Source organism: Hevea brasiliensis, chromosome 18 (assembly GCF_030052815.1).
Source record: "Hevea brasiliensis isolate MT/VB/25A 57/8 chromosome 18, ASM3005281v1, whole genome shotgun sequence".
Taxonomy (NCBI): domain Eukaryota; kingdom Viridiplantae; phylum Streptophyta; class Magnoliopsida; order Malpighiales; family Euphorbiaceae; genus Hevea; species Hevea brasiliensis.
The window spans coordinates 34,878,205-34,898,275 of NC_079510.1; positions in this window are offsets into that span (position 1 = coordinate 34,878,205).

The window sequence follows — 20,071 nt, forward strand, 5'->3', positions numbered from 1 at the left end:
AAAGTATCTAAGTTGCATAAGCGCCTGACTGTCTGAACATATTAGAATAACTTGAAAGCAATTATTAATCTATGTATGAGAGATCGGTAAAACATTGTAAACATGAGATTGACCTAAACCGAGAACAAACACTGAACGGAACTTAAGATTATTAAAATTGGAAACCTGATTTGAACACTTAAGATCGGAAGCACCATTAATCCGGATTAAAACCTTAACTTTATTAAGCAACTATCTATAATATTTATGAATGGGAGATCGGAAATAAAGACTGGGTGGTGCGAAGACCTAATGTTGGTTCGATTCCTTTGACAAGAGGTCGGAAATGTGATTGATTAACCATGATACTTGATGATTGGTTTGAGAGATCGGTAAGGATTTAAACTATATGGAGGCTTAGTATTGGTTCGATTTCTTTGAAGAGAGATCAGCAATGTGATTGATTGGTAAAGAGAGATCGGAAATGAATGGAGACTTGATGCTGGGGCTTGATTTCAAAATCTATTGATTTTTTGGGGGTCGGCCAAAATATGGTGTCGACAATACTAACCCCAAAATTATCGATCTTAAATTATAAAGAGCACATCGTTAAATCTGCTTGCCCTCATTGAGGGACAAGGTAGGGTGCCTAACACCTTCCCCACACGTACATGGACCCCGAGTCTAGAATCTCTGTTTTAGAAGAGGTTTAAAAAATTTTTGTTCTCACAAATGGTTTTCTTTAATTTCTCTCAAAATTAAAGTGGCGACTCCTTACTTTTTCCACTTTAGTGAGAATCATCCAGCGATCGCAAAACCCTTGCGACACATGTGAATGATGCATTGCACATGTATGAATGAATGATGAAATTAATGATGGTTAGCTTACGCACTGAGCTTGTATAAGCTAACCTTATTCCCTTAACCCCGAGGTGCAGGGTTGCAAGACTATAAGAGTTCTTGAAGAGAGAGCATCAAGGGTAGTCTTAGCCGTTCTTTATGAATGATGTATGGATAAATGGACATGTAACTTATGAATGGATAATATTGTGCTAGTAATTTAAGGAAAAATGTAATAATTGTTTAAAGTATAATGATGTTTATGTTATGTAATTTTGAGTGTTGCAATGTGTTTTGCGGTTGCTAGGCAATCACACCAAAGTGGAAAGGTGTCGAGTCGTCACTCTAATTTTTGTGGGAAAAATAAAGAAAACCTTTTATTTTATTTTCAAAATTTTTGTTTAAAGAAAATGATCCACTTCTATTCCAGAGATTCAAGGCTCGGGGTCTTTATACGTGTAGAGAATGTGTTAGATACCCCATATCATCCCAAAAGGGTAGATGGATTTAAGAATGTACTCAAATAAATTAATATCAATGATTTGAAATGGAGATTAATTTACAATGTCTGTTTCTTATTTTGAACGAAAAGGTAGGAACACTTGAATGTCTCACTCTTAGGGTAAGTCAAATACACAAGTAAGTAAAAATACCGCAAAAGTGAATTGTGACTCCATATTTTGTTTTTGAAAATTTTTATTTTAAAAGAGGCTTCTAAATTTCATAGATAATCTGAAAATAAAATTTATTTAAAAATTAAATTTAGCTTGAAAACAAAATTTTGATTGAAAATTAAATTGTACTTTGAAAATTAAATTTGTTAAAATAAAATCTTGTTTGGAATGAAATTAACTTGAAAAATTAAATTTTGACTTGTAAAATTTTTTTTAAAAAAAGTTTGAAACGGACAATGAATTTTAAAATAGATTTTTATTTTTAAGAGTTTTTTATTTTTATTTTCATATTTTTTTTAAACCACACTATTGAAAATAAAAGCCAAATGAATTTTAATTTTTATTTTAAAAAGTATCAGTCATTTTATTAAATACAAATCTTGCTAAAGGAATCAAGCATATATGTGATGCAAATGATACATATTTAACATTTTATTAATTTCCTCCCTTTTCGTGATTAAAACTTTAATACCGAGAAAGGCATCATTCAGTTCCTAGGGATTCTAATAGATCGTGAAAACTTTCAACTCTCCATTGTTGATCCCATCATTGGTGTCCGAATAACCAAGGGTGTTAGATGTGTGGTATGCCTAATTATATATGAATACAACTTATGAGTTAAACATGTATATTACTTACAAGTTGACCGAGAGATTTAGCGAGATGCCGCCAAAGTCAAATTTCCTTTCATTTTGTAGCTTTCAATCAGCCAAATTATTCATAAGAATAATATTATTTATTACATTTATTGTTATCTTTAGGATGGTCTAAAAGAAATTAATTTAATTATTTCCATTTATTAGGTATAAGATTGAATTATCATTAGACCCAATAGTCTTAAGTGATTTTTAGAAGATCTAATATGAAATTATCATTAGGCCTCTAAACACCAATGTTATATATTTCAAAGGTTCCGGATGAAATTATCAATAAATCCAACATTTTATTGTTTCATAAGAATAATATTATTTATTACATTTATTGTTATCTTTAGGATGGTCTAAAAGAAATTAATTTAATTATTTCGATTTATTAGGTACAATATTGAATTATCATTACACCCAATAGTCTTAAGTGATTTTTAGAAGGTCTAAGATGAAATTATCATTAGGCCTTTAAACACCAATGTTATATATTTCAAAGGTTCAGGATAAAATTATCAATAAATCCAACATTTTATTATTTTAATTTGCCAAGTCTAAGATTCGATCGTTATTAAATCTCAAAATATTTACACTTAATTTCATAGAGGTCTAAGATGCAATTATCATTAGACCCAAAGCGTTTTAATTAATCGAATCAATAGAACTTAAGATGAGCTCATCATTAAATCTCACAAATAATTTTTTAATTTATAGGACTTGAGATTAAATTATCATTAAACCCAAAATATTTAATTATTTTAATTATACTCAATTATAAAGTTTAAGATGAAATCATCATTAAACTCCAAGGATTTTATCAATTTTTAATTTAAGGATTTAAGATGAAATTATCATTAAATCCCAAGTATAATTTTATTTGATTTATACAGTTTAAGATGGAATTATTATTAAACTCTAAAATCTTGATTACTATATTACTATCTGATTTATAAGATTTAAGATAAAATTATCAATAAACCCTAAAAGATTTTATATGCTTTATTTCAAGCTTGTTGGATTTAAGATGGAATTATAATTAAATCCCAATAATACTTTAAAGTTTTAATTCCTAACGTCTAAGATGCAATTATCATTAGTCCGGGAATAATTAATTTCAAATTTTATAATTAAAAAGATCTAAGATGAGATTATCATGGAACTCCTAATTATTTTAATTTTGTATTTTAGTGCATTTTATGGGGTTTAAGGTTATACTTATATTTTGATAATGAAACTATCGATGAACTCAACAAATTTTAATTAACAATTGATTTCTTTTTAAATATGTTTAAGGTGAAATTACCATCAAATACTAATTAGGGTCCATGATGAAATTATCAATAAACCCAAAGATTTAATTAATTTATTTCCATTGGACTTTAGTGAGGCTTAACAAAACTCTCCCAAAATTTAGATTAATTATTTCATTTTAATAGGCTTAAGGTGAAGTTACCATTAAACACTAAGCATGGATTATAAAATTTGTTTTAAATAGGATATAAGGTGAAAACACCATTAAACCTCAAAACTTTAATTTAGATTTTTATCTTTGGAGTTTATGATAAAATTATCAATAAGCCCAATAAATTAATATGATTTTGTGAGGTCTAAGATATAATTATCATTAGACTGAAGATTTTGTTCATTTAATCTAATTTGCTTATTTCCAATTTATTATTGTTTTTAGGATTTATGACCAAATTATCAATAAATCTCAACTAACCTTTTAATTACTAATTTTTAATTACAAAGTCTAAGATGCAATTATCAATAGACCTTGAATAACTAATCTCAAATTCATGATAAATAGAGTTTAAGATAAAATTATCATTAGACCTAAAATATTTTAATTGTTACTTAATTTATAGAGTTTAAGATGGAATTATCATTAAACTTTGAGAAAAGAAAAAAAAATATATTGTATCTTAGATTGATGTCACAGTAGCACATTGCAATTTTGTAGCCATTTTATTTTAAAATACTTTTGGTCTTCTACAAGGATTGAGACTATCATGGTTCTCACCATTTTAGGTATTAATGAATCCTAGCCCGAAAGAACCTGCATCTTCCTAATTGGGTTGGTCATTTTGGCCCCTTAATTAGAAAAATGTAAAGAAGCAAGCAAGTAACAAAACAAGCATTCTAAGCTTTAGGAATATTATCAACAACTTGTAGAAACCTAAAAATTACCTCTACAAGACACAAGACTCATCCAAACTTTTCTTTTTGACAAAACGAGGCATGAAAATAAAGATCCAAAATAACTAGCTGAATTTTAAAATAAGACAATGAAAATTATAGTACCCAAGAAAGATCCAAAATATTTATTATCAACAATAAAGTTCTTCACCATTATGGCTAAAAATCACCCAAATTATCTATAACTCACTCTTATCAGACCAAATTTCCATCCTTAGTTCATGATTGAACCATTCATGCATACTATGAAATAGATTCACCTCTTCATGCACTATCAACAATACTTTTTTCTGAAGACCTTTACAAGTGCAATTTGATATAACGGAGCCTTTTCCCTTCTTTTCAAAAATGTCCGAGCAAAGCTCACCCAAAATATCTTCATTCTCCATTCATCAAAATTTTATATAAACAATCTCAATCCACTATTTAGCATTAAACATACCCGATTTTTCAACAATCAACTTTATTAAGTGTATTCCTTGTTTAACAGATCCCACTCCAAACCCATATGAAAAATCAAAATATTAAGTATCAATACCAAGCAAAAATAGAACTCAACACACCCACCTAAATCCATGGACCATATGCAAATTTAGATTGAAATACTCTATAAGCAAATTGGTTTTCAATCAAGCTTTAAGCAATAATAGAATTGAATCACCTATCCCCAACCAATTCAAATAAGTGAATTTACATAAAACTTTAACCTTAAACATCCATAAAAAAATAGCCCACTCAAATCAAATAGATAACGACTTACTCATGAAATTCAATACAATAAATTTGTTAATTATGTACTAACGCAAGTTTTGAAAAATTACCCAAATAAAGGAGATGCTAATCAATGTTTTGGCATTGAACAGAGTGAAATGACAAGGAAGAATAAGTTCGATGAGTCTGTTCTCCTGGAATCTTCCGGCCAGGAGTCTTGCAGCGAATGAGATGCCAGGATGGAATGGCTACGAACTAGATTTCAGCGAGGTGAGTTACCATAGGCGTGGTGCATTTTCTTGCGAAGGAGAATTCCCTTCTTCTTCTTCTTTTCTTGTTTTTCCTTTTTTTTTTTTTTTTTCTTCTTAAATAGAGGTTTGGGTTATTGAGAGGAGTAGTTTTCTCCATAGAGACATAGCTAGCTTAGAAAATTAACAAAATTAATTGATCTTTAATTAATTTTTATTTTAATTAATTTATATCCTTTTTTACTTCTCCCTAAAAAAATAAAATGGGAGAATATCCTAAACTTAAAGGCTAAAATTAAGATCCAATAGAGTATTTTTCCTCTTTTTATAAAATAATAAAGAAAATAAAATTTAGAATAAATTGAAAATATGAGATCAAAATCAGAACGGAATCCAAATAATTCATTTGGTTTTCTTTTAAATTTCTTTCTTTAATTAAATGACATAAATAAAACTACAATATGAAATCTGAAATTTAAAATTAAAAAAAAAAATGAAGATAAAAATGTAGTAAAGATTGAAATCAAAATGCCAACCAAAATTCAAAATAAATTGATTTTCTTTTTGTTCTCTATTTTACTTTTGTTTTATTTGATATTTTATTTTTTAAATTTTAATTAAATAATAAAAATAAAATTACTATTTGAGAACTAAAATTAAAAAAGAAAATAAAAAAAAGGAAAGATTGAAATTGAAAATGTCAATTAAAATTGAAACTAAAAATTCAAAATAGACTGATTATTTTTTCACTTTCCTATTTTATTTTATTTTTAAAAAATTTATTTTAGATCCGGACAAAATATAGTATTTACATTGAGGGTATGCATATGAACTATTACAATTTGGATCTTATATATATTAAGGTTCAAATTATGAACCATTTTTATGTTATGAATGTTTATGTATAGATGAAAAGATCAATGTGTAATAGTTTAATGTATGATAAAATGGTGAGATATAGGAATGTATATAAGTTTTACAGGTTTTAGGCCTGCTACAGGTTCTGACAGCCTTAAGCTGACCTAATCCCTACTATCATGACCCAAATTATGAGCCAGATCGGCACTCAGATTTGGGTTAGTATAAGGCTCCCAAAGCCTGTAGTAAGCCTAACTATTCTCTAACCTAACCTTAAAGCCCATATCTAAAGCCCATTTTTAAGAAATCAATCGGATAGAATCCGGCCATTAACTGAACTACCCGATGGGGAGTTTTAGCTCACCCAACTTGTGATCACAATATATATATATATATATATATATATATGGGGAGCTTAACTCACCCTCCCAATACTCAGTCAATCAATTTAATCAAATGGGAGCTTAGCTCCCTCATCCAAAATATATATTCATCCCATTCAATCATACAAGCATAATATTAAGTTTAGAATTTCAAAATAGTAATCTTTTACAGTTCCCAAATTAAATAAAAAACTCCTAGTATATGTGAAGTTCTAGATTTCGAAATAATAACATAGATTATAGATACTACAACTCTAGACCTGTGAGGAAGAAAGCAGGTTAATCACAAGAAAAAAGTCTTCTTGTAACCTGGAAAAGTGAGTGAACAGGAGTGAGCGTTCGACTCATAGAGTATGATTTGATTTTAGTTATAATTTCTATAACTATTTAGCACTAATGCATCCCTAAGGAATGAAATGCAACACAGATCAGCATATTCAACCAAATTTAGACAATATTCACACAAAGAATAATTTAGAGTACTCACATACTCATGTGTCACATCAATATATATAATATAGGAGTTGATCCCCCGTACAGTTCTCTTAATCTAATGCGTGCTAGCGAAATCAACTCGGTCGAACTTTCTCTTAATAATCCAAATGCGGGGGTCAGCGAGATCAGCTCAAAGTTGTACTCACCCCGACTTATCACAAAAAGGACTAGGCCCCAAGCTAGACTAGCTCAAGCTGATTTGCTCGTCCTACCCATATCTATTACCAGTACACCATACGCAAGCTGACACACACACAGAGCTTCAAATTACCCTAAGGTGATACCCATATCCATATAATTAAGTAATAATGCAACACAAAGTATGCCTATGATATCTAAATACATCTATTTATATGTGATGCATTGGCATGCTTTGAATATAAAATAATAATATTGAAATTATAATTAAAATTAATATCTACTTACAGTACTCCAAAAGTCACTGCGGCGGCAGGGCAGAGGACGAAGGCTAATCCAGCTCACCTAAAAATTATATCACAAATTTATCAATATTTATTTAAAATAAAACTTTAAAGAGTCAAAGAACAGCCTATGTTTTGTCGAAAATCCAACAAAGTTCCTCTTATACCTAGGACTTACTTAACCTGCAAAGTGATTCAAATAACACTTCTGAAGGTCATAATCTCACATCCACAACTCAACAACAATACATGGCCCGTTCTAGGCCCTCCATACCAGGCAAGTCTCACACAAACCAATAACTCTATTATAAGGCTTAAAGTGGACATTTTGCAAAAGTCATACGAACTAGCTCTAAAAATTCTAAAATTTTGCCCTATGGTCCTTAACAAATCTATAAGGCTATTACAAAAGGAATTATAATTTTCTAAGAACCCATGAATATCTTACGGATTTTTATTCTAATCCTGATACTAAGTAAATAAAGCAACTTAGGGTTTAGGTTTACTTATGCCGATTCTAACACTTGGAACATGTCTAGGTTGTCTGAAAATGGTGGGGAATTTCAACCCTATTCTGAAACTGCACTAGCAACCTATCTGTTTGGCTTGAAAATGCAAATTTGGGCACCTGTCAAATTACCACGAAATGAAGATACGCACGTGAAGCCACAATACTAGGAGTTAGAATAAAATATTTATGAAATCAAATAAAAGCTCATGTAAAGCTCAAAAAATCACTGCGAAGTTTGTGAGACCCATCGAATTTTCGATGTTAAAAAATTTTGAAATTTATATTGCCGCCAAGCTCTCGTCGAGTGGAGCATACCAGTACTCTCAGAATCTCTGTGGGGATCATGGTTTAAGAGAAATTTAGCTTAAAAGTCAAAATGGGCTAAAACTTTTCAGGCTAAAATTGGACAAACTGCTCAATAAAAATTTATGATCTTACTGTCTATGAAAAGCTCTCGAGGTGTAGATGAGGTTTGGGATAAGACTTGGTCTAATTGGTGGCCAGATCGGCCAGATTTTGGCTGGGAAATTGGGACGGCATGCTACGCCTGTATTGAACTTTAGACTCATTTTCTAGCATCCTGGGGCATCTGCCGGCGACACGGAGGGCTCTTGGAGGTGCATCGACGAGCTGGGGAGGGAGGGGCAGTGGTTAGCTAGCGAAGGGAGGAGAGAGGACAGAGAAATCAAAGGGGAAAGGGGTGGTGTCGGGGCGCGTCGAAGGAGGGGAAAAAAGAAGAAGGAAATGACCAGTTTGATTCGATCAGTCCAATTCAGCCCATCCGATTTAAGATACCTAAAAATTGAATTTTTACTCCGCCCTGAGACCCAAGACGAGGCCCAAAAAATTCGAAAAAAATTATCGAAATCTCAAAAAAAATTTTAAAGTCTAAATATATTTTTAATTTTACCACGTGGTCTTTAAATTAATTTTTAAAAATCGATGAAATTTATTATCTCTGAAAAATCAAACCCAATTTTAAAAATTTAGAAAATTTTAAATAAATTTCTAAAATATTTAATAAATATTTACATATAAAATAATTATATTAAAAATTCAAGGTGTTACATTCTTTCCCCCTTACAAAAAATTCATCCTCGAATTTTATATAAGGCAGAATAAAAATATAGGATCACATATTGAACAAGTCTGGTACTTGCTGCGCATATCCCACTGTAACTTCCAGGTACATTCTTCCACTGACTGGCTCCTCCATAAAACCGTAATCATAGGGATCTGTTTTGACCTTAGCTATCCCATCTGATAGTCCATTATGGCTACAGGCTGCTCCTCGAAGGTCAAGTCCTCATTCAACTCCACTGTATTTGGTTGCAGCACGTGTGAAGGGTCAGGAACATACTTCCTAAGTATGGAAATGTGGAACACTAGGTGAACATGAGAAAAGCTTGGTAGCAACTCTAATCGGTAGGCTATTGCTCCTACTCTGTCTGTGATCTCAAAAGGTCCTATGTATTGGGGTACCAACTTAATTTTCTTTCCAAATCTCATAACTTCTTTCATGGGAGAAACCTTCAAGAACACATAGTCACTCATGGCAAACTTTACATCCCTCCGTTTAGGATCTACATGAATGGTTAAAACGTTTTACATCTATCTGCCCTTGCTATAATGCGCTATCTACCATCCTCCTTCTAAAACAAAACCATCACATCTATCTACTCGTTTACCTTTTTCTGACATCTCTAGCACCCACAACACTCCCATTGCACCCTATTGTGATATCTTGCAATTCTAGCCTTCTTTTTACCATGAGATCCCTGTGTTAACTCCTGCCTATCTTATGTAACTAGCTATGTAGAGCTCCATCCAAATGCCAAAAATCCATATTCTATCTATCAATATTGGAAAGTGGAGGGGGTCTCTTCTCTGACCTAACAAAAGTCTATGTATTCTAGAATGACTTAGTTAGCACGATTTTGTCATTCCTTATTCCTCAAGAATGAAAATTGTTTGACTTCAACTTGAAATTTCTTATTATTTGATGCACTTTCTAACACATTGGCACTTAGATCGAGGCTCCACTACTCTCTTAACCTATCATTTTTCATAACTTTTCCCTTTTCACCCTTGTGTCTCTTTTTTTGAAGATGTCCATCCCATTATCAAATTTGAGCTTTTATTTATTTCTTAGTCTAATATGATTGCGAGCTTCAATACTTCTAAAATTTTAACGCTACAATTTGTTCCTACTAATACATCCTTCATGTTACATAACACTACAGTGTCGACCTACTACTCATACTCTACAACACATGCAATTCACTATGGAAGGTTCTTACTATTCCTCCTTCCCCAAACTTAACCATTAGAATATTATTGTTCCCTACTACCATTTATAATATGTTGCTCATCATTATTAGTTAGGAAATCCTTAACTTATAAGTTCCATCAAGACTAACATGGCAGTGGAAAATGTGTGTTGTATTACAATCCCATATAAGATATTTCATATATTCACTCTCCTTGATATAACCACATCTACTGCCCACAGCCTTCTAAACTTTAGTATCAAATTTATCCATCAGTAAAGTTACATCCATCGAATATTATCCGCAGGTAACACTCCATCTAGTTTATAGTTTAGAAAGGCTGCAAGTCTTGGTAACTAACTTGATCTAACTCCTATCACTACCCTGATTGTCCTTTCATCCTTAACCTTAAGTATGCACTTACCGTCATTCTCTTATTGGGAGATTATTTATGAACTGGTGCCTACCCAATTCTCAATCAACTGGATTACCTCAACACAGTCTCCCTTCCATATATAGCCTTCTAGAGCCAAAAGTAGGGCTGAGCAGAATTCGGTTCAAACCAAAAAATCGAACCGAACCGAGTCAATTCGGTTCAATCGGTTCGGTTTTAAAATTCAATTAGTTCAGTTCGGTTTTAAATTATAAAAATTTCGGTTTGGTTCGGTTTTGAAAAGAAAAAAATCTGTTAAACCGAACTGAACCGAATAGTGATTTATATAGTCAAATCAAACTAAATCGAACCGAATTGATTTTTGAATTGATTTATTTTTATGAAAAATTTATGAATTATTTTTAATTTTATATATATTAATTGTTTAATTTCATTGATTAATGGTTATTAGGTTCAAACCAAAGTTAAAATTAGACCAAATAACTTGAAAATCAAGTCTAAATTAAAAAATCAATAAAAAATCAAACCGATCGGTTTAAACTGAAACCGAACCGAAATAGAGTGGTTTAGTTCGATTCAGTTCTTCACCCATTTCGGTTCGGTTCGGTTCGGTTTCTAAAATTTACAGTTCGATTTTTATAATTTAATTCGATTCGGTTCGGTTCGGTTTGAACCGAATGCTCACCCCTAGCCAAAAGCACTAGCTAAACTTGAAGAGAAAGAGAAATCTCCTCTTATAGCCAACAATAATGATTGTTTGTATAATAATGTTCAACCTGTGTCTTTTGATCTTTCTCTTCAAATTTCATCATCTCTTAACAATTATTTTTGCTCTGCTTATAAGATATCAACCATGCCAACCCTCTGTTATACTATTGTCCAACTTAACATCCCATCGTTATCTTGTCCCTTGCCTTCTGCTGTATCTCAAAAGATACCTCTTATTAACAGATTCTTCCAAAGCTAACCTCAATCATACCTACTGTCATTATTGCTTAACTGCAAAGTGATTCTATTGGTCACACTGAAGACATATGCCTAACATTCACAATGAACCTCTAACTACCTTGTCACTATCTCAAAAGCCTAACCTAAAGCCTATGTGTCACTATCTATCATTCTTTTCTCTCATCATGCTTATTTGATCCATTAGATTGACTTTTATTTAACTTACTACTTACTAACTTCTTTTCTTTGCCTGATAAGAGAGTTCAGAACACCATTGCACACCTTCTAGCTTTTGCTCATTATTGTTGTATTCCTCGCAATACTATTAACAAGTTAAATGGATCTTGCCCCCTTGTTAACCACTTCACCTTAAAAATGGGGAGCAAGTAGAGGCTAATCCAATCCTATAACTTCAAGCTCCATATTCTGGCCCCTAACACTGCACCAATTACGACCTACTTTGAGTTCTGCACTTTTAGGTTCTATACCATGACAAATGTTCTCCTTAATGCTGTCATTTTCTAAGCTCTCCATCCTTACCTTTCTTTTTATCTCATTTACCTTTCCTAGAATTGCATTTTGCCTCTTTTGTATCTTGACTCTACTCTTTCTAGTCTTATCCTAATTTGGGCTTTCTGGTTTGTTCTTTAACCAACTCCTTTTATCTTACCCAAATCAGACCTTTGACTATTTTATTTTTTAGCTTTATTCTCTTTCTTGATCTGATTATCATGTCAAAAGCTTATATCCCTTCACTATCTCTATCAAGTCATCAACACCCTGATGTTGCTCGGAATTGGTCCTCTAACCACTCTAACTAGTACTTCTACTGGCATTTAGGTTATTTTTCCTGCTGCATTCGATCTAAACATTTTATCTTTCCCTTCTACACTTCTTCTATATATATATATATATATATATATATATATATATATATATATATATATTCATATTCTATGATTTATCTATGCTAACTCTGCCCTTATTCTTTTAGGTACCCTAAAGAGGACACAAATCCCACTATGGGAATCATAAGTGATAAGATCATGAAGTACGTAAAGCTTTTGAGTTGATAATAAGTTTGGGTACCCAGTACCTTAAGTTTGGCTATTTAAGTTGAAATGAGAAAGTAAAATCTCTGTAAATCTCCATCCCAAGGTAATAGAGGGTAGTTTGTAGTCTAATGGGCAGGAATAGAGATTATGCAGTGAATGATCAACTACTATTCCCTGAGTTCTTCCTTAGCCTCTTATTACTCAAGATAACAATATACTCTAAATAAAGGAAAGAATAAGGGTAGAGTTAGCATAGATAAATCATAGAATATGAATATATATATATATATATATATATAAGAAGTGCAGAAGGGAAAGATAAAATGGTTAGATCGAATGCAGCAGGAATGATAACCTGAATGCCAGTAGAAGTACTAGTTAGAGTGGTTAGAGGACCAATTCCAAGCAACATCAAGGTGTTGATGACTTGATATATATATATATAGAAGAAGTGCAGAAGGGAAAGATAAAATGGTTAGATCGAATGCAGCAGGAAAGATAACCTGAATGCCAGTAGAAGTACTAGTTAGAGTGGTTAGAGGACCAATTCCGAGCAACATCAAGGTGTTGAAGACTTGATAGAGATAGTGCCTTGATGTTGCTAGGAATTGGTCCTCTAACCACTATAACTAGTACTTCTACTGGCATTCAGGTTATCTTTCCTACTGCATTCGATCTAACCATTTTATCTTTCCCTTATGCACTTCTTCTATATATATATATATATATATATATATACTTCTACTGGCATTCAGGTTATCTTTCCTACTGCATTCGATCTAACCATTTTATCTTTCCCTTATGCACTTCTTCTATATATATATATATATATATATATATATATATATATATATATATATATATATATATATATATATATATATATTCATATTCTATGATTTATCTATGCTAACTCTGCCCTTATTCTTTCCTTTATTTAGAATATATTGTTATCTTGAGCAATAAGAGGCTAAGGAAGAACTCAGGGAATAGTAGTTGATCATTCACTGTGTAATCTCTATTCCTGCCCATTAGAGTACAAACTACCATCTATTACCTTGAGATGGAGATTTACAGAGATTCTACTTTCTCATTTCAACTTAAATAGCCAAACTTAAGGTACTTGGTACCCAAACCTATTATCAATTCAAAAGCTTTACGTACTTCATGATCTTATCACTTATGATTCCCATAGTGTGATTTGTGTCCTCTTTAGGGTACTTGAACCGATAACTCTCTATAATAGCTTATAATCCTAACTTGGCTGCCATTCAGTTAATCACCATCACCAATAGTAATCTACTGTCTCACTTGAAGGACATTATCATACTCTGTAACACATCTAATAGTAAGAGAGATACTACATCTACTACATTGCCACAACTATATAAGGCTATCTACTCTCTTATCATACTCTAAAATTCCCTAAAACATCATCTCATAGGCTATGAACATTACCCTAGCCTCCAATCTCTTTTAGGCAGCAAGGTTATACTTTGCACCTCGTTAACGCACAAAGGATATACTATTCTTCCTATACTTCAGGCAAAACGTCGATCGTAATGTAAAAACTGTCCAAGATCCCATACCGAAGACTAGATGGTCTCACTCTGTAGGTGTTACCTTTATTTTGCAACTAAGTTGAAACCTCTAGTCTGATAGCAACTTTTGATATAACTCTAGCTCATGTGAGAGTGACCGAGTCATTGACTCTAGCTACCACTCAACTGTGATCTTTGATACTTTAGCTCAAGCATTTAAAGCCCTAACTAGTAGTTCCAAACTCTTCTATACAAATAGAACTCTGTTCTGAAATAACTGTGCTGAAACAGAGGCTGTCTACAACCAACTTCATCATGGTGCAACATGGGGAAGCACGCAGCTCTACACAATAATTCCATGTCGGTACTGTAATCTGTAGCTTGTAGCACAAACATCGGGAATATTGCATAGTTATTACAGTACATCCCAATAGACTAGGTTCCCTAATCTCTTATCTCTCTAAAACCATTGATACTATAAACTTACTCTGACTAGGCGATCCACTAATGATTGCCAGCAGTGATATCTTCATATCTAGGGCAGCTATACTGTCATAACTCACCTTTATGTACTCATGCCTTGTGCTAGATAGGCATGTCACCTAGTCCCATACTGACAAAAACACAGAACTTCTTGGAGTATGCTTTCCCATGGCAAACCTCAACACTTTTGCTACCTCAAGTTCACATTACCATGTACACCATGAAAAATGAGATACTAGACTGAAGCACTTTTACACTACCCAAGGAAAAATGCAAAATCTAGAAATAAGGAATTATAGAAGAAGACGAAACAGGATCCTATACTTTGCATGTGACCCCTTAATAAGACTCTTTTTAAAATGCTAGACATGCACTTCCCATGAATCTGGAGCCTAAGCTCTAATACCAATTTTGTCATGACCCAAATTATGAGCCAGACCAGTGCTAGGATTTGGATCAGCATAAGGCCCCCAAAGCCCATAGTAAGCTTAACTATTTTCTAACCCAACCTTAAAGCCCATTTTCAAGAAATCAACCGGACAGAGTCCGACCATAAACTGAACTATCCAATGGGGAGTTTTTAGCTCACCTGACTTGTGATCACAATTAATATATATATATATATATATATATATATATATATATATATATATATATATATATATATATATATATATATATATATATATATGGAGAGCTCAGCTCACCCTCCCAATCCTCAGTCAATCAATTTAATCAAATGGGAGCTCAGCTCCCTCATCCAAAATATATACTCATCCCATTCAACCATGCAAACATTATATTAAGTTTACAATTTCAAAATAATAATCTTTCATAGTTTCCAAACCAAATAACATACTCCTAGTACATGCGAAGTTCTAGATTTTGAAATAATAACATAAATTATAGATACTACAACTCTAGACCTGTGAGAAAGAAAGCAAATTAATTACGAGGAAAAAGTCCTCTTGTAACCTGGAAAAGTGGGTGAACAGGAGTAAGCGTTCAACTCATAGAGAATGATATTGATTTTAGTTACAATTTCTATAACTATCTAGCACTAATGCATCCTTAAGGAATGAAATGCAACACAGATCAGCATATTCAACCAAATTCAGACAATATTCGCACAAAGAATAATTTGGAGCACTCACACGCTTGTGTGTCACATCAATATATATAATATGGGAGTCGATCCCTTATACAACTCTCTTAATGTAATGCTTGCTAGCGAGATCAACTCAAACCAGACTTTCTCTCAATAATCTAAATGTGGGGGTCAGCGAGATTGTAACACCCCTATTTGCATGGCCTGGTATATTTTACTGTTCCAGTAACCGGTGTCGTCCAGAAAATTAAGGGGATTAGAACAACATCTGAGACACCTAGATAAGCTCTGAATACAAATAATTAGTGATTGACAGATAGGTAAGTATAAATAAGAAAAACAAAGCATAAGAAGTTAAATGAGCTGGGAGTCAAAGCAATGGGTGACATTCCTGGAAAGTGACTGCGAGGTCAATCTTAACCCGAATTTTGAACCGAAAAATGTGGCGCCGCGGTCCTTAGGACTATTGCAAACACAGTGGAAAAGAGAAAATCATGAAAAAGAATTGTTAAGCAGGTCAAATAATTAGGTCAAGGATCCGAAAGAAATATCGAATAATTTGTAAATTGAATTGAATCCCCCTATAGCTGACTCCTGACCTAACTGTCTAATAAAATTGGAGAAACAAAAATTTCAGAATCGAGAATTAAATTAAATAATTATTGAAAAATTAAGGAAAATAGAAAAAGAAAAGAAAAAGAATGCTTATATCACTTTAATGACATCATCAATGATGTCATAATAAATTTTTAATTTTGCCATTTTTTTTACCAAGTCAAAATTTGTTTAAATAAGACAAATACATAAAAAAATTAAACAAAAAAATTTACTCTTCTCCCTCATTAGAATCGATAGTCCATCCTCTCTCTCTCACCACCATTGTTTCTCCATGGAAGCTTGATACAAGCTTCAAATCCCCCACTAAACCCTACTTTCTTCCCCAATTAATTGATAAAAGCTTGTTCTCCTCACTTGAAGTGGCATTTGAAGAAGGAAAGAAAGGGAAAAAGGAAGTAAAATTGAAGAATTGAAATTCAAGTAGAGGTAAGTTACTTACTTTGGAACTTTGAGTTTATTACTTATGTGTTTAGCTCAATTAACTTAGAAATTCACTTAAAAATCAAAGAAAACAATTATTGGGGGACTTTTAGGGAATTCGGCTAGCCATCAAGGGAGTTTGAATTGAGTGATTTTGATGAAATTAAATGGTTAATTTAGGTGAATTAGAGGTTTAGACAATGAATATGTAAGTTAATTGCATTAAATTCCAAGATTTTGTAATTAGGGTTCTTGAGCAATTTGAAAATTGGAGAAAAATTGGGGAAATGGTCAATTGATGCCATTGACCTTAGTTGAGTTGAGAAATGGTCAATTGGGACCATTTTTGGTGTGTGTGAATTGGTAGAACCAAATTGTAATTCGGATTGGTTAGTGTTCATATTTTGGCAGCTTGACCTAGGTCCCTTTCAAGGACCAAAACTAAAAATTTACCAACCTAATTGGTGTGAGGCCAATTAGGAATGAAAATAGACACATAATGAAACATTTTTTATCCAGGAATCATGCCCAGAAAATTACCATAACATAGTGAACAATTAGGTCAAACCTGGGTGTAGTGCACTGCCACTGTACCAAATTGACCAAATAAATAGTGTTTGTTCATTTGGTCATAACTTGGGCTATACAGGTCCAAATGACCTGATTTTTGTAAATTGAAAAGGTATGACATAGCACTACAACTTTCATGAAGAACACAACCCAAATTCTGCCCATAACTAAGTCATTTGACTACCTAAAATTAGTAATCCAAAACTACCATAACCAAATTAGGTGCCCAGAAAATCTGGGTTAAACCAATTCTACCAGCCATGTTCAAATAGCCATAACTTGGGTTACAAAACTCCAAATGGAGTAATTCAAAAAAAGGAATTAAAGTTAAGATAATAAGGAACAAGTTTTATGAAGAATACTTTGTCAAATTCTCACAGCAACATGACCAATGGAACAGTACAAAATAGGACATCAAATCTGAAAATTTTAAAATTGTACCTAAGAGACTTAAAATTTGAAGAAACAATAAAAACCAACAAATTTGGCACCCAAAATGTGGTATGTGGGTATAAGTAGATTTCCAATACCTATTAAGCATAAGAAAGTAAACATATTGACATGAATAGTAACCCAGAAATGAAAATTTTCAATAACGTTAGTTTAAGCATATTGGGGCTAGAATTGAGTATATATGAATTAATTATTGGATTTATTGTGAGATAAGGTACTGAAACACTATTAATTGTGTATTTCAACTGAAAAAGACTCGGAAGGGACAAAGGACTAAGTCAAGACCTAGAGGCAACTCATGTTAGGTTTGTGCACAGTAATTTTTGTTTAAATATATGATTATTGAAATTTTGATTTTTGAATTAATTATGAATTGTGTTGCTATTTATGATTGTGAATATGACTTTGGAAATTGATCAGATTTCTCATAAATTATTTGACTAAATTGTTTTGAATTGATTTTGTGTTCACACTTAGCATGACAGTACCACATTATTCCTCCTCTATTTATAGGGCTGAGATCGTTTATTTTCCTCCCTCTCTGGCTTATCAGTTGAGGACGAGATCGAATGAGTACTCATTAGCTAGCTAGCCACCTCCCTCATTGATTTCGATTAGTGAGGTTGTAGATTGCTTTATTGTGGTGTACAACACGGCATTGATCGGAAATTTTGTGTCATGGCTTAAGTTGTGTATGAATTGGCAACACTGTGTTTATTAAATTATTTGACTAAAATTGTGCTATAATGAGCTTTGAAAAGTTGTGAAATATGATTGTGAGATTTTTGAATTGTGAATTGTTCATAAATATTTTATATTATACATTTTATATTTTATTGTGCACCACTGAGTATTTTTATACTCAGCGATAGCTTCTTTTGCTGTCGCAGATAGAGATAAGGAAAAAGCAGCAGAGTAAGCTGCTGATTTGGGGACTACTCAGAGACTTTTGTATAGGTATTTGATTATACCTTTGTAACTTCTTGATGTAAATAATTTTGTAGTCATATGTACTTTTGTAACTGAGCAGTTGTACAGTTAATGTGTAATACTATTGTCTTTTGGATTTAACTGCAAATGTAAATTTCTTATTTTGAATGCAACATGCATAGCTTATTTTGAACTATTGAGATAAAATTTTATTTTGAACTGTGGAGATTGGACGGATTTGTGTTGATTGAGTGATTTGGTTGTTGAGATTTGATGAAGTGCTATTATTGAAATTATTTTTTCACAGGTAAATTTTTTGTTTTTCTCAATTACTGCCGGCACTCTGCCGAATTTTTTTCAGAATTTGCTGAAAAATAAAATTGGTCAAAAATTTTACATAGCTTTTCAACTTCAATTAAATGTTTTTAGTTCCTACTAAAAATGCTCACCACTTTCAAAAAGTAAGAAAATGGTTTTAAAATTCCTTGTAGTGTACTTAATAAGTTATCGGTAGGTGAAGTTCGATAAGTCATTAGGAATACTACGGGATCATGTTATGCCTTACAGAGGAGTAAGGTGTGACAGAGATCAACTCAAAGCCGTACTCTCCCTGACTTATCACAAAAGGATCGGGCCCCCAAGTGAGACTAGCTCAAGCCGATTTGCTCGTCCTATCCATATCCATTACCAGTACACCACACGTACACTGATACATGCACACAGCTACAAATTACCCTAAGGCGACGCTTATATTGATATAATTAAGTAATAATGCAACACAAAGTGTGCCTATGATAGCTAAATACATATATTTATATGTGATGTATGGGCAAGCTTTGAATATAAAAAAATAATATTGAAATTATAATTAAAATCAATATCTACTCACAGTACTCCAAAAGTCACTACAGCGGCTAGAAGGAAGATGAAGGCTGACTCGACTTACCTAAAAATTATATCACAAAATTATCAATATTTACTTAAAACAAAACTTTAAAAAGTCAAAGGGCAGCCTAAGTTTACTGAAAATCTGGCGGAGTTTCCCCTATATCTAGAACCTGCCCAATCTGCAAAGTGATTCAAATAACACTTCTAAAGGTCATAATCTCACATTCACAACTCAACAACAACACATGGCTCCTCCCGAGCCCTCCAAAACAGGCAAGTCTCACACAGACCAATAACTCCATTATAAGGCTTAAAATGGACATTTTGCAAAAGTCATACGAACTAGCTCTAAAAATTCTAAATTTTGCCCTACGGTCCTTAACAATGGTATAAGGCTATTGCAAGAGGAATTATAGTTTTCTAAGCACC